Consider the following 17092-nt stretch of genomic DNA (forward strand, 5'->3'; position numbering starts at 1 on the left):
AATTGGGAGGGGGGTTAAACGGGTTAATACATATAAAATGCTTAGAATAATTTCTGGCATATGGTAAGATCTCAATAAGTGTTTGCTGTTTGTATAATGGTAGTAATAATAATAACTCTTATTAGTGTATGATCATACCAAATGGTATCAGGGAAAAGGTAATATTATAAATCTTAAAATGCACATGCCCTGAAATGCCACTTTTAGCTAATTATCCTAAACAAATAATTACATATTTGATTACAATTATGTTTAATGCAACCATGTTTATATAGTGTAAAAGTGAACCATCCATTACTAATGTAGACCTGCATGTCTTGAGAAGAAGTAACCTTCACAATATATTCCAAAATGAAAAGAAAATCAGGCCATATAATAGTACACTATAATTCATTGTTTTGCAAATAATGGGTATATACATACTTGGAAAAAGGCCTGGAATATCTATACATTAATAGTAACTATCCCTGGGTGTTAGTCATTTTTATGCCCTCCTGGCTATTTATATTCTACTCATTTTTTTTCTCAATGAGCATGCATTAATTTTGTAATTTCAAACAGTCATTTTAAAAAGTTGAAGCCTGCCACTGTCTTATCTTCCTCACCTGACAGCGAGTTTGGACACTAATGGATGCAACACGGACTGTATATGAGGTACTTCACATTCTCCACAGCAATTCAGGAACAGAATCTCAATTAGAACATGAAGGTCTACCTTCTGTGGCCCCTTGCTGTGTCAGTTCCACATATGAGCTGCTGTTGATTTGCATAAATTAAATTCCCACTGGATAGCTGCCATTGTCTTGAAAAATAGAATGTGATCAGCATAGGGGAGGGGAGGAAAGGGAAAATTCGCCTTTGTTTCATAGCACCCTCTTGTTGTTAATGTTCATTCAAGAGTGTTTTGACCGTCTAAGTTTTGCTTTGTCTTGTGCACCTGAAACTAATAAAAAAAAAAAAAGAGTGTTTTGACCAAAGCTCAGCTGTGGTTTTGTAATTTCCACGGCTTTTCTTTGATTCTTCTTCTCCCTCTCCTTCTCCTCCTTCTTCTTCTCCTCCTTCTCTTTCTCCTTCTTCTTTACAGTGGGGAAAAAAATTTGAGCAGCATTTTCTTTCATGAGAGGCACTCCTTAGGAAAGATGTTGCACAAAGAGATCACATGCCATGGAATGTGTGTGGGCTTAGAATCACAGAATTTTCAAGAGAGAGGTGAATTAGGGACTGTCAGTTCTCTGTTTCCCACAACCATTCAAGTTCATGCTGACGTTTCAAGAAAGAAAAAGTTTGTGTCCTTTTTGTGTTTTGTATCATGTGGTGATGGAAGGAGAACTGACTCTGGGTGATGAACACAAAATGGGATTTACAGATGACGTAATACAGAATTGTACACCTGAAATCTAAGTAATTTTACTAACAATTGTCACCCCAATAAATTTAATAAATAAAAAAAAACAATCTATCTTTTTTACATTTTCTCTTTGTAATTAAAAAATATATAAATAAAAATTTAAACTTAAATCGTATATTTGTAACGCTATTATAAAAATTCTTTTTAAAGATTCTGATTTTATATTCTACCCTGGGGTGGTGGTGGTGGAAGGGAATTGTCCATTGTGCCCTCACTCATAGTAAGATACATTGCTCTAAGCCAAGCCTCCCTCCCTATAGCCATCTTTCTTTCTCATTCAGTTCATTATTGAGTCACTACCATGTTCCAGGGAATGTGCAAGCTCACGTTATATGACGTCCTGTGAAGAGAAGCTCCACAGATCTAATGAATTAGTCTGCGGCTCATTGTGAATTTGATCCATTCATCCATCCATCCATGTATCCATCCATCTATTGAACAAATATTTATTGAGCACCCACTATGTCCCAGGCAATGCTCTAGGTTCTGCAGGTGATGATAGTGAGCTGTAGTTGACATTCAAGTCAAGAGAGAGGCAATACATAAATGATATAAAGTAAGGCAATAAGTGCTATTATATGGGAGTGCTTCTTTAGTTGGGATGGTCAGGGAAGGCTTCTGTGAGGAGGTGATATTTGGGCAGAGAGCTGAATGGAAGACATTAAAGCATGATCAGAGACAATCCTAGGGTTGAAGTGTGTTTTAAACAGTTATCTAATGTCTATTTCCAGAATTTGTTGAGACTCAGGGCAGAAAGTTGCCCCTGACTCCAGAAAGAGAGATGGCCAGGTTCAGGCAAGCAGTGAGGAACATTCCAGAGCCCATACCAGATTCTAAGATTCATAGCATTAATCAGGCCACAGTTAGCAGAGGAAGACTCAGAATGACCATAGCAGGATGGCCTGTATCAGGAACAGAAATCAACAGTTGGAACGCTCAACTCCTTGGACTTTCATGCTCTTTGCTTCTGTGATGGATGAGTGTGGGGACAGAGCCCCAGAAAGTAGTTTACAGGCTCTCGGCCTCACGTGGAGGAGTGCTGGCTCGGGTAGTAGATGGCCGTCAGCTGTGGCTGATGGGCCGTCAGCTGTAGCCAGTTAGCCAATTAGCCGCTAATATAACTGCTGCGGCTACGGAGGAGAGTGGAGGAGAGTGAAAGAGAGTCGGTGGGTTGCAGAAAAAAGGGACAGCAGGTCGCACGTCCAGTGAACCCAGCCTCCAGTGAGACCGTAGTGGTATGACTCCCCTACCTATGGCTCCGTGGGCGCTCCTTTTTGGCCTCACCATATCCTGCGTTATATGGGGAGCGCGACCAGAGACCCTGCAGGCCTCCCCGCACGACAAATGGTGCAGCGAGCAGGGTATGGCGGCGGCCAAGGCTCTCCGAGGGATGGTAGAGCAGTTTGTGCGTGTGAAAACGCAGTCTCAGGAAGCCCATGAGGAGCCGTGCCAGAGAGGGGGAGCACAGTCTGCCTGGGAGAGACGTGACCTCGGTGAATTGGTGGTCCTCTCGAGCCTCCGGATGGCATGCCGCCCTGTTGGCCATAGCAGGCATTACGCTGCTGCTGTAGGCTCCGAGGGCTGTGGACATCTTACATCGAGGCCTTCACCCACTCAGACACCTGGCACGGTGAGCAAGATTCCGACCAGGTAGGAATGGAGTCTGACTCTGGGCAGGAGGATGTATGGCCCCACACAGTATATGGTGTCAGTGTGGCCACTGTTCTCAAGGGTTGGACCACCAAGGAGGGGTGGGAGGACATGGACGGCTCTCCGGCCAGCGTGGAGAGGGCCCTGCAGGCTCTGGCTGAGTGGTTGCCGGAGGAGGAGAAGGCTACAGCCGGCTGCGTGGGTTGGATGTTCCTCATGGCCTTGACTATCAACTCAGAAAATGAGCTTAATGAAATGGCCCGGGTGCCCGACGAGATGTCTCGGTTGGAAGCACTGGAAGCCTGGGTCCGCCTGTTAGAACAGGGGCCCGAAGGTGGAGACTCTGAGGCAGAGGTGGAGGAAGCAAGTGGAGACAATGTAGCTCCCAACCCCCAAGCCCGGCTAATCTTGAAGCAAAGGGTAAAACGTGAGCAACCTTTGGGCCCTGGGGGCATTGCTGCCGGCAACCCAGCTGTGACTGAGTTCACCACCTACACCCCATACACTCCCACTGAGTTGCAGGACCTGGGGAGGCAGTACAGACAGCGCCCTGGAGAGCCAGTCTCGGCTTGGCTACTACATTTATGGGATGAGGGAGCAGACAGCATTCTCTGCTCCCCAGGCGAGATGGAAAAGCTAGCCTTCGTGACAGTGCATCCATCCCTGCGACAAAGGTTACAAAACAGCCATAGATTGGCCAACAACCAGGGCAACCATTCTCTAATGCAGTGGCTCACTGCTGCGGGACGCACCGTATGGGGACAGGCTGGCGAGCTGCCAGACACTGTGAGTCAATGGCAGTCATATACAGAACTTATGCAAATAATCCGTGAAATGGGTATGAGACATGCTATTTTTAACCTCAACATGCAGGGCCCAGATGACGAGCTTTTTACTGCCAGCATGAGAGATCTGGTTTTGGATACTGCACCTGCGAGTGCTTTTGGATCCTTGGTTGCTATTCTTACACCGTATGTAGGGCGACGGATCCATGAAGTTACAACTGCCATGGCCACCCTAGGGGATGTTGAAAGCCGGAGGCGAAGGAAGTTAAGACAGGAGGTCCGCACAGTTGAGACCTGGAAGCCCAAACCAAAGGTAAAGGGGCGAGGTCGCGGGCCTCAGAGAGTAACACGCGCACAGATGTGGCGTGATCTCGTGGCAGCAGGGGTCGATAGGAAGAAAATAGACCAGCAACCCAATGCACTCCTGCTTGAACTTTGGAAACAGTTGCGTCCGGAACAACAATTCGGAGAAGCATAAAGGAGGAGTCTGGGAAAGCACGACCTGTGTCCCTCCAGGACTTCATGCAGCTGCTTGAGGCCGACTCCTTTCAGCTTGATTAGGGGTGGGGCCAAGGTACCCGGTCAGAGGGGAGGAGCAGGGACCGGAGGCCCCACGTGGAACTGTCCATACATGGTCCCCTTTTAATGTACAGAGGGTTTTGGCTCTAGTTGACACTGGCACAGACCACAGTCTTGTTTATGGGAACCCAGAACTATTCCCTGGACCAGCAATCTGCATTGATGGCTACGGGGGAGAGACTGTGACTGTGAAAGCCGTTTCCTTACCACTGGGTATAGGAAGGCTTCCACCTCATGCCTACAAGGTTTATGTCTCCCCTGTTCCGGAGTGTATTCTAGGAGTGGACGTGCTACATGGCCTCAGCTTACAGACGTCGGTAGGAGAGTTCCATCTCTGGATCCGGGTGGTGAAAGCGGTGACACGCAGGCATGCTCACCACCCTCCTCAAGTGTTGCCACAGCCCCGGTGTGTGGTTACAGTGCAACAGTACCACCTGCCGGGAGGACAGGAGGAGATTGGTCATACAATATTGGAATTGGAGAAGGCCCATATTGTGAGGCCAACACACAATCCCTTTAACTCCCCAGTATGGCCTGTCAAAAAGCCAGATGGGACCTGGCAAATGACTGTGGACTATAGGGAGTTAAATAAGGTGACACCACCCTTGCACGCTGCAGTGCCTTCAATTCACGATTTGATGGATCGTCTGAGTGTCCGCCTGGGAACATATCACTACATAGTGGACTTGGCCAATGCTTTTTTCTCCATTGATATTGCAGCCGAGTGTCAAGAGCAGTTTGCTTTTACTTTTTTTACTTTGGGATGGGCGTCCGTGGACTTTTCAAGTCCTTCCGCAAGGATACTTGCACAGCCCCACTATCTGCCACGGGCTTGTGGCCCAGGATTTGGCACAGTGGGATCACCCATCCTCTGTGGCCTTGTTTCATTATGTTGATGACATTCTGTTAACCTCAGATTCTCTTTCTGATTTAGAGCAAGCAGCTCCCTCTCTTCTCTGCCACCTGAAGTCACGTGGCTGGGCGGTGAATGAGGAAAAGGTCCAAGGCCCTGGCTTATCCGTCAAGTTTTTGGGTGTTGTGTGGTCGGGTAAGACAAAGGTTATACCTGAGGCAATCATTGATAAGATACAAGCCTTTCCCCGGCCGACCAAGGTCTCCCAACTGCAGACGTATTTGGGTCTGCTAGGATATTGGCGGGCGTTTGTACCCCATTTAGCACAAATGGCAAGGCCCTTGTACAATATGATAAAAAAGGGGGCCTCATGGGATTGGACAGAGGCTATAGAGCAAGCCTTCGTTGCCACGAAACGGGCAGTGCAGCAGGCACAGGCTCTGCAAGTAGTGGACCCCGGCCGCCCATTTGAACTTGATGTTCACGTAACCCAAGAGGGGTACGGATGGGGCCTCTGGCAACGGCAGGAGCGTCTCCGGTTGCCAGTGGGATTTTGGTCCCAATTATGGAAAGGAGCGGAGGTCCGCTACTCTCTAATAGAGAAACAGCTGGCTGCTGTGTATGCAGCCCTAGTGGCCACAGAAGCCATCACAGGAACAGCACGCGTGTTGGTTCGAACAACCTATCCTGTCCAGGGGTGGGTCCGTACATGGACCCAGGGACCCAAAACGGGGTGGCACAGACCACCACCTCGCCAAGTGGGGTGCCTACTTGGAGCAACGTAGCACCCTTAGTTCAAGCCCTTTGAGCACAGAGCTACAACAGGTCCTGGGGCCTGTGGAGCTTGTAGCCCAGGCTGAGCCAAGTGCTCTGCCTAGAGGGAGGACTTGGAGCCCTCGCCCTACAAAGAAGGACAGTCCCCAGTACCTGAGGATGCCTGGTTTACCGATGGTTCTAGCCGAGGGGCTGCAGCTGTTTGGACGGCTATTGGTGTGCAGCCCAAAACAGACACCATTTGGTTTGATACTGGGATGGGCCAGAGTAGCCAGTGGGCTGAATTACGGGCTGTGTGGATGGTGATCAGCCACGAGCCTGGGCCCCTAGTTATTTGCACTGACAGCTGGGCGGTGTTCCGGGGCCTAACGTTGTGGCTCCCTACATGGAAACACCAAAACTGGTTGGTGGGACACCGTCCACTGTGGGGTCAAGCCATGTGGCAGGACCTCTGGGACCTAGGGCAGAGAAAGGAGGTGACCTTAATGCATGTCACAGGTCACTCCCCCTTAGTGTCCCCAGGTAATGATGAAGCAGACGCCCTAGCACGGGTACGATGGTTAGAGCGGGCTCCTGCCACTGATGTGGCCCATTGGCTGCATAGGAAAGTACAGCACGCTGGAAGCCGAACCATGTGGCAGGTGAGCAGACGCTGGGGCCTGCCTTTGAAATGGCAGGAGATAGCAGATGCCTGCTATGACTGTGCCGTCTGTGCCCAGGACAGCCCCAAAGGCGGAGGCTCCCTGGGAGACACAGCAGATTACGCGAGGAGGGTGCCCCTCACTCGCTGGCAAGTGGATTACATTGGACCCCTGCCTAAGGCCCACAATGCGATATACGCATTTACAGCATTGGACACTGCTACGGGGTTGATGTTTGCTTGGCCCTGTCCGGCTGCGGATCAGCGGCATACAGGGATCCCTTACATGGCTGTGCGCCCTTTGTGGGCGCCCCCAAGTCATTGAAAGTGACAGGGGTACCCATTTTACGGGGCAAGAAGTGCAGCGCTGGGCTGCCAGGATGGACGTGCAATGGTTGTTTCACACCCCGTACAATCCACAAGCAGCTGGCATGATTGAACGCTATAATGGTCTTTTGAAGCAAGGTCTCCGGGTGTCAAAACACCCTCCCACGATGCGTGACTGGGCCTCGCGTCTATGGGACGTCCTGAGAGTCCTGAATGAGAGACCACGGGAGGGAGGGCCCGCGCCAGTAGAAGCTCTGCTACATCGAACAGCCGCTCCCATTCAATTACAAGTTACCACCAGTGAGACTCTGTTAAAGCCAGGCCACGGCAGAAATGGGAACATCTTGCTGCCAGCACCCACATGCTTGAAAGCAGGGGAACGGCAGCAATGGACTTGGCCCTGGCAGGTCAAAAGCCCCCACTGTTGGTGGTTGGGCCTGATAGCCCCATGGGGGGCCGGTTTGACTCATGATTTGCAAGTGACGCCAGGGGTGGTGGCTGAGTGGCCACCGCAAGTGACTGTAGTATACAGAGGTCCCGATACCGGGATGATTTTGCGAGGAAACTATGTGCTCTCACTATGGCCTATTAGGGGGTCCCCTGTTCTGTTACATGTTGAAACTATGCAAGGGACCCCAAGCACTGCCGTAAAGGTTTGGTACCACAAACCGGGAAAGGTGCCAGTGGCAGCAACCCTCCTTTCCCAGGACAAGAAGCTGGCATGTATCCTCCCAGATGGAAGGGATTTGCCATTGTTGGTTCCTAAGACTACCGTTTCTTTTCGTCCATAGGTGTCAGTAGGCTAATATGACACAGGGCCCCTCGGGAAGACGCTTGTCATAGATTGTGAGGCGAGAACCTGTAGGGGTGGAGTGTGGGGGCAGAGCCCCAGAAAGTAGTTTACAGGCTCTCGGCCTCACGTGGAGGAGTGCTGGCTCGGGTAGTAGATGGCCGTCAGCTGTGGCTGATGGGCCGTCAGCTGTAGCCAGTTAGCCAATTAGCCGCCAATATAACTGCTGCAGCTACGGAGGAGAGTGGAGGAGAGTGAAAGAGAGTCGTCGGGGGTTGCAGACAAAACGGACAGCAGGTCGCACGTCCAGTGAACCCAGCCTCCAGTGAGACCGTAGTGGTATGACTCCCCTACCTATGGCTCCGTGGGTGTTCCTTTTTGGCCTCACCATATCCTGCGTTCCTGTATGGGGAGCGGGAGCAGAGACCCCGCAGGCTTCCCCACACGACAATGAGTCACTTGCCCTGATAACCTACTCTATTCTTCTTCCATGCCCTCACCCCACACATAGGGTGACTGAAGGGTCTGGAGGAGCTCCAGATTCCACAGAGAAATGTTTGAAAACCATGAGACTAGTTGCTTCTGTCCCAGGAAGTTATCACCCCTGGTTGTCAGGGCATTGAAACAGCATTTAGCTTGATAGGCTTGGAAGAGCCAAATAGAAGGTCATTTCTACTCTTGGGTGCAGGGGCACAAGCCAACAGTGGGGAGGAAGAGAGAGAAACTCAGCCTTCAGAGAAGCCAGTACCAAGAGAGAACTAACTGAATGGTTGGGGATGTCAACAGAGGCCGTGTTTGTAACCTTTCATCTTTTCCTTTTGGTGTTCCCTCTCTGTTTCCAGCACCCCTGATTTCACTTCCACCCAGCTGCTGAGTTTGTTCTCAATGAACTGTCCACTAATCTCCCCAGAAAGGGTAACTTGAAATATCTCTAAGCACTGCTTTGTTAACTGAGTATCCCGAAGCCCCAGGGTTCTGAGGTGGTGCTTTGGGGGCCACTGTAGGAGATGAGTGGGGTTGGCTGAGCAAATGGGCATTGGAGTTGTCAGCCCTGCTAAGCAGATCAATTATATTTGTATCTGCTACACGTACTGGCTGCTATAAAAAAAAAAAAAAGTCCAGCTTCTTAGAAAAAAACAAAACAAAACACACACACACACAAAAGCAAAACTAAAATTGTCATCTTAACATGTACTCCTTCTAGGAGGAAGTAGAATCTAATAGGTAAGAGTTAGGGTCTAGGACGTGGCTGCCTGCATTAAATCCCAGTTTCATAAGAGCAGTGGTCTTGGCAAAATTACTGAAAATTCTCTAAATTTGAGATTTCAATAGTTCTCAAGTTACTGGAAATTCTTAGTTGCCTCATAAGGTTGTTATAAGGATCAAATACAGTGTTATAGTGTATAAATGAGTTTGTACAATGCTTTCTGTATAATAAGGACATGGTAAATTTTAGGTATTATTAGCTACATTTATTAAAGTATCCTAGAGCCTTGCTACTGAAAGTGTGGTCCATGGACCAGCAACACCAGAATCTTCTGGGAGCATGTTAGAAATGCAAAATCTCAGGCCCCACTATAGACATGCAGCAACAGAATCTGCAGTTTAACAAGATCCACAGGTGATCATATGCACAACAGTTTGAGAAGCACTGGTCTCAAAGACATTTAAGAGCAAAATGTAGATCTTTAATGGAGGTATTCTGGGAGCTATTTGGGGGGCATCAGAGGTCCTTCCTGGTACTCTTCAAATCATATTGTGTAGACTGTTACTTTCCTGACCAAGAAGGTTGATTTTTCAAGTGAAGTGCCCCTGGAAAACTTGCTCATCTTTCAAGGCACATCTCATGCATTCCATCCTCAGCACAGACTTTACTGACCCACCTATCCCACCACCCACATCCTCATAGAACTGAACACTTCTGCTTTTGTCCTCTTCTTGACTCTGGACTAACTTCTATATCATAGTGCCAAAACTCATACAGCAGGGTTGGAATGTATACACAGCAACTCATATGTGCAAAAATGTTTTCTAGAATTGAACTAAACTACACTTCTTATCCTGCTGGCTAATGGAGAGGAAGTATGGACACAATTCACTGTACCAATTGAAAGAATCAGCCTTTTTGGATAAATTCTGAGTCTTGCATGTTCTAATTTCATTTCCCTTCTCTTACAAAGCATGGTATCTGGGGGCAGCAGCACTGGGGAGAATAAAGCCTTGCATCCATGCTCATTCTTCTGGGTACTCATTATTCTCTGCTATGGGGTGGCTGGCCTGGAATAATCCTTATACTCCTGTGCTGCTGTTTGCTGAAGTGCAGTGGGTCCCATTAGGTCTTTTAAGGACTTTATTGGTTGCACCTGTTGTTGAAATCCATAGTCCTGATTATTTATTTTTGGTTGCAAAGCCCCCTGATTTTGTAACCTTCATTCCAAACACAGGCCTCTGGTGGCCCACTGATCCTCCCTTATCCTTCAAATTTTGGATTTTCGGCATGTCAGATGCAGGCTATGAAGAAACACAAGTGCTAGTGCTACATCAGGCCCATGTACTTAGAGACCTACCTCCCCCATTGCTGTCCTACCACTTGGATGCCACATTGCATGAGCACTGAGGTGAATGCGGGTCTTCTCCAAAGGGGCTTCAAGACTTTGCAGTCTGTACCAGGTGTGGAACACTCCTTATGGTTTTGGTAGTTTCTACCAGGCTCTCTGCTATCTGTCCACTTGCTCATCTCCTCTCCTTTCTTCCACATCTCCAACCTCAGAAGTTTTCTTCACTCCCCGGGAAGGTGGGAACTTCCTTTACATCCTAGATTGAGTTCTCTTTACTCATGGCTTATAGTAAAACCCCATGCCTTGCTTTGAATATATAAAGGGAGCTGCTGGCATTTGAAAATTATTTTCTTCCTTTATAAAACCTCATTCTTAAGACTACTATCTAATAGATGTTCTTAACCATTTTGTGACATGGTGGCCTCCTTTAGCCGTCTGATGGTCCCTATGAGTTCCTTCTCAGAATAATATGTTTAAATAGATACGATAAAGTACATAAGATTACAAAAGAAGCCAATTATATTGAAATATAGTTATCAAAACAGAAAAATGATAGAATAATATCTGTGCTCCTTTATTAATGCATTAAATGATCAGATCTAATGGCAGGTTTAGTAATCACCATAATTTTAAAGTAATGATGAGAGTAAATAATATTTTGAGACAGGTACAGCATTGTTAATGTGATATGAAAATGTGATTTCTGTTGATGACAAAGTCACCAGTATGGCCAATATTACTGTGGCTTGTTGCCTACATTCATAATGAAAGAAAATGTTAATTTTTGGAGAAATATTAGTGAAGATTAAGATGTCCTTTGTCTTTTGTTTATCCGTTTAACTGGAGATCTCATTAAAAACAAAACAAAGCAAAACAAAAAGAACTACTCATCTATAGACCAGAAAACCAAAATCTAATCTGACAGTCAGAGTTAAGCAATGACATGGTGTTTTAGCTGGTATCCACTCTCCATTGAGAGTGGAAACCCACAGATTCAGTGAACCCTAGGGCATCAAAACTTGTGGAGAATGAAAGATAGTTTTATTTACAGTGTAGTAGTTTTAACATGATTATAGACATTGCATTATTTTACTGGCACTGATTTGTTTCTTGCCACCTCCACTAGACTATAAGCTCCTTGACAGCAGGGACTGTGTTTTAGTCATCTTTGTCTCTTAGGAGCTAACCCAACACATGGCAAGAGAGGAGTAACTACCTAACAAATGAAGGAACCAGTTTTGCTGGCAAATCTGCAGGACATAGCAGCCCGCTGAGCCATTCACCATTCATCATTCAGCTCCTCTTCATATTCTGATTGTTGCAAATTCATCACCAAAAACTTGGTCACTCATCTCAACTCCAACCCTCAGCTTTTAATCCCTTTTCCTACAACTCACACCTACAGAAAGAAACACATCACAGGAGGATGAGTCACATAAACAACAGCAACTGCCACTAAGCACTGGTATCTCCTCTTCATTTAGTACATGATTATGATTCTCTTACTATGTGCCAGGCTCAGAATACAATGCTGGGGATAGAGAGGCATGCAAGCCAGGCATAGTCTACACTCCTCCATCTTGGAGCTTACAGTCCAGGGCAGTGAGTGACTTTTGAATTGTGTTCTGCACCACCTCCGGTTCATGGAGAGTCCTCAGAAGCTGATTTAGGGAGACAAAACTGTCAGAGGTCTAGGTTTTTTGCCCTACTTTATCCAGAGTAGCTACACTTTTTGTCTATTTTATACATCAAGTTTCATTTTTAGAAAGTTTCCTATCTAAGAAATATTTGAGAACTACGGCCCTAGTGAAAGACCCTGGCAATAGCAGTGGTTCTAGGCTCAGCCTCTCAAAATCTACCTTGAAATGGCAGAGGAAGACCTTCTGTGTTCAGGATTTAGTCCAAACAAGGAAAAGTTCTTCTCATCCTCAAGACTTTAAGAGTCTTCTGGGAAGGAGATTCTAGAAGACAAAGTACCTGTTCCCTTGGCTATCTGGGCATTAGCACCTTTTTCCCTTTGATAAAGGTAGAGGAAGAGGCTAAAGGAAGAGCAGCTGTGTGGCCTCTCTCCCTACTGCAGGCCCCAGCCATAGGAGATGTGGATTTTGCAGAGAATGGAATTTCCCGAATGGTCATACCACAAATGCCAAGCTGATACCTTATTCCTGGCACTTCACTTCCCTTCTCTGCCTTTATAAGTGAGATGGCAGAAAGAATTAGGAATGCAAGCTCTCCAAGGCCAGAATGTGGTTTATTCCACTGATGGCTGGAAATCAAGACCAAAAATATTTAATACAGAATGGTGCCCTTTTTAGACTGCTTTGTTTAGACAGGGAGTGAAAATTGCATTAGATAAAAAAATGTAGGGCCTGTGGAGACTGTCTTTAGAAACACATGAGGCATGTGGTGGGAAAACATTTACCCCAAGAGCTGCCTTCTCCAGGATTCCGTTACTTTGTTCTTTTCTTAAAGGCAAATGTGGGAACAAAGAATTTGAATTTGATTGGCTAAGCAACCGCCTCCTTCCAGTACCATCACACTGTAAGCCTTAGAAAAGGTCAGACAGTGATGGTGGCCCAAGCTGAATGGGGAGGGATAAGACAGGTAAGGACATAGTGGAGTGAGGCATAATGGCTTGTACGTAGTGTGAAAAGAAACAATTGCTTGCTTATTTATTCATTCATCCAACTATTTCCTAAGCATCAACTATATGTCAGGTACTATGTGAGGAGCTGGAAATACTAGACACAGATACAGTCTGCCTTTTTGGAGCATGGACAAGTTACTGTAGCTTTGTAAGTTTTAGTTTACTTATTTATAAATTCAGGTTAATCTGAGTAGCTCCCTCGTGAGGTTGTTACGAGGACAAAATGAGTTAAAGCCCAGGTATGCTCAACTGAAATATTTTTCAGATGTTATGTTAAAAATAGATTTTTCTCTAATTACCTGCTTAAAAGTTTATAAATGTTCCAGGAAAAGACATGAATATTAGGAAATGAGGCAGGAGAGGTCCTGGGATAGTTACTATGTCTATAGAATCTGTCCATAGAAATTTGCCTCTAGATTTCAACCTACGAATTTTGTCAGTCTGTGGCCAGGGATTTGTTAGGGGACCTGAATTTCACAACTCCTGCTGCCCTCTGCACTGATGAAATTCCAGCCCAGTTAGTTGTTTTCTGATTGACTTTGGTCCTCAGGGGCATCATGTCTATACAAAACCTCAGATCTTAGCTCCACCCAGAGGCTGCAATATTAGTGGTATTGTTCCCAAGAATAGGGATCCTTGGACCCTAAGTTCCATGGGTGCTCCTTTAGTCAGAGTCTGCCCAACAAGTGTCCCTGCTTTGAGGTCCCTTGTTTCTTGAGTATAAATTAGGACAAACCCTGCAGGCAGGCTTAGGTGAACCCATGACTTTGGTGGCTATTTCTATCCTAGAGAAGGGAAAATTAGATTACCTGGTGTGCTTAATTTCAAGGCTGGCAGAGATCTTTATAAATATACAGAAGTATCTTTTTAGTAACAAAAAGCAGAGTTGCAATAAACTATTACTATTTTGAATGTGTTTGACTTTTATGTTTGAAGATGACTGGAACTGTTGTTTTTGTGGAATTCATACATTAGTACATTAAATAGACTATGGAATTATACTGAAGACTCCTCTGGAGTCATACATACAGCCTTTGGCATAATTTCATAATGTATTTAAAATACCCACTGTGGGCTAGGGCTGAAGAGCAGTATCCATGCTTTGAAGCCCAACCTAAGCACTGTAGTGTTGTGGTTAGGAACTCAGGCTCTGGAGTCAGACTGGTTGGGTTCTAAATACAAACTTGGCTGGTATTCAACTGTGTGACCTTCAGCAAGTCATGAAACTCTCTGAGCCTCCATTTCTTCATCTCTAGAATGGGGCTAATTATAATGCCTCCCTATAAGATTGTTGTAAAGCATAAGTGAAGAAGGCCTGACACATAATAAGTATGGTAGACTGAAGCGCTGTTTACCTGTTTATATTCCATGCCCCTTCTTGCAGTGTTCCTCCCTGTGGAATGACTACACATCTCTGCCCTGTTGAACTCAGGGCTCTGCAACTTGTTTTGGCCAGTGAAATATGAGCAAAAATGGCATGTGTTACATACAGGCAGAAGCTTTAAGAGCCAATGTATGCTTTGTCATATTCGATTTTCTCTCTGCTATGTCAACTGCTATGTTCTAGATAGAGGCTGATATATTAGCCTGGATCCTGGAGTGAGAATAATATGGAACAACCAAGGCACGATGGACACATAGCATGAGTGAGAAATAACCCTTTGTGATTTACAACTCAGATTTTGGAATTATTTGTTACTGTAAAATAACCTCAACTGCTCTGATTGATATAAGAAGTGCTAAATAAATAATTGTTAACTTTTATTATTAAGAAGGATCTCCTTCTCATTTTACATGAAATCCCAATGCATTGTGATAGTGAAAAATTTAGTATTTCAATTGGCTGCTTCATCTCCACAAATGGTTTTTAAGCCCGTTTATTAATGAAGACCCTTCTAAAATAAAGTTCTATACAGGACTTCAAAACATAAAACACATTAAAAGTAGTACTTCATTACTATAACTTTAATTGATAATCCAAACATACATTTACTTATAAAAAAATTAATACTTATACAACTGTTTTGATAACAACAAATATTTGAAATCAGTAACTATGATACAGTTGTACCAATTTACTTCTGTAATTTTGTTATGGTGGCAAAGTATTAAGGATATTCTGATTCACAAGATAAGTATTTGCAAATGACAATAGCTTTTATTCCCTCATCCAACGGCATGCTGCAGAATTACAGCAACTTTTTTGATTAAATGGAATGTTAAAGTTTATTTTGAGCTCTGCACAAAAGATGAATCTACTTAAGAGCTCAAGTTAATGCACTGATGGTCTTAAATGTATTAAAATTTGGCATATGTAACAATTTTTAATACATGCATTGTATATATATATATATATATAACAAATAGTGAGCTGTTTACAAACATCTGTTTTTAATTAAAATTTATTGAGGTGACAATTGTTAGTAAAGTTACATGGATTTCAGGTATACAATTTTGTAATACATTATATATCACATTGTATGTTCACCATCAAGAGTCAGTTCTCTTTCCATCACCATATATTGGATTCCCCTTACCTTAATCTACCACCTCCCACCCCGCCTTACCCACTGGTAATGACAAAACTATTGTCTGTGTCTATGAGTTTTTGTTTCTTCATTTGTTTCTCTTGTTCTTTTGTTGTTTTCAGTTTTATATACCACATATCAGTGAAATCACATGGTTCTCTGCTTTTTCTGTCTGACTTATTTTGTTCACTATAATAATCTCAAGATCCATCTATGTTGTCAAAAATGGTACTATTTCATCTTCTCTTATGACAGAATAGTATTGCACTGTGTATATATACCACAACTTCTTTTCCATTCATCCATCCACGGACACTTTTGTTGTTTCCATGGTCAGTTACTGTAAATAAAGCTGCAATGAACATTGGAACACATATATCTATATAGATAAATGTCTTCAGATTTTTTTGGTAGATACCCAGTAGAAGCATTGCTGGGTCACATGGTAATTCTATTCTTAATTTTTTTTAAAATTTATTGGGGTGACAATTGTTAGTAAAATTACATAGATGTCAGGTGTACAATTCTGTATTACATCATCTATAAATCCCATTGTGTGCTCACCACCCAGAGTCAGTTCTCCTTCCATCACCATATATTTGATCCCCCTTACCCTCATCTCCCACCCACCAACCCGCTTACCCTCTGGTAACCACTAAACTATTGTCTGTGTCTATGAGTTTCTGTTTCTCATTTCTTTGTCTTGTTCTTTTGTTGTTTTTGGTTTATAGACCACATATCAGTGAAATCATATGGTTCTCTGCTTTTACTGTCTCACTTATTTTGCTTAGCATTATACTCTCAAGATCCATCCATGTTGTCACAAATGTTCCTATATCATCTTTTCTTACCGCCGAATAGTATTCCATTGTGTATATATACCACAACTTCTTTATCCATTCATCTATCGAAGGACATTTTGGTTGTTTCCATGTCTTGGCCACCGTAAACAAAGCTGCAATGAACATTGGAGCACACGTGTCTTTATCTCTAAATGTTTTCAGATTTTTGGGTAGATACCCAGGAGAGGGATTGCTGGGTCATATGGCAATTCTATTCGTAATTTTTTGAGGAACCTCCACACTGCCTTCCATAACGGCTGCACCAGTCTGCATTTCCACCAACAGTGTATGAGGGTTCCTTTTTCTCCACAGCCTCTTCAACACTTCTTACTATTTGTCTTGTTGATGATAGCCATTCTGACTGGGGTGAGGTGATATCTCATTGTGGTTTTGATTTGCATTTCTCTGATGATTAGTGATGTTGAGCATTTTTCATATGTCTATTTGCCATTTGTATGTCCTCTTTGGAGAAATGTCTCTTCAAGTCCTCTGCCCATTTTTCAATTGGGTTGTTTGTTTTTTGTTGTTGAGTTGCATGAGTTCCTTGTATATTCTGGATATTAGCCCTTATCGGAGGCACTGTTTGCAAAAATCTTCTCCCATTCAGTTGGTGGCCTCTTTATTTTGTCAATGGTTTCTTTTGCTGTGCAGAAGCTTTTAAGTTTCATATAGTCCCATTCGTTTATTTTAGCTTTTACTTCCATTGCCTTT

Source organism: Rhinolophus sinicus, chromosome X, assembly GCF_036562045.2.
Source record: "Rhinolophus sinicus isolate RSC01 chromosome X, ASM3656204v1, whole genome shotgun sequence".
Lineage (NCBI taxonomy): Eukaryota > Metazoa > Chordata > Mammalia > Chiroptera > Rhinolophidae > Rhinolophus > Rhinolophus sinicus.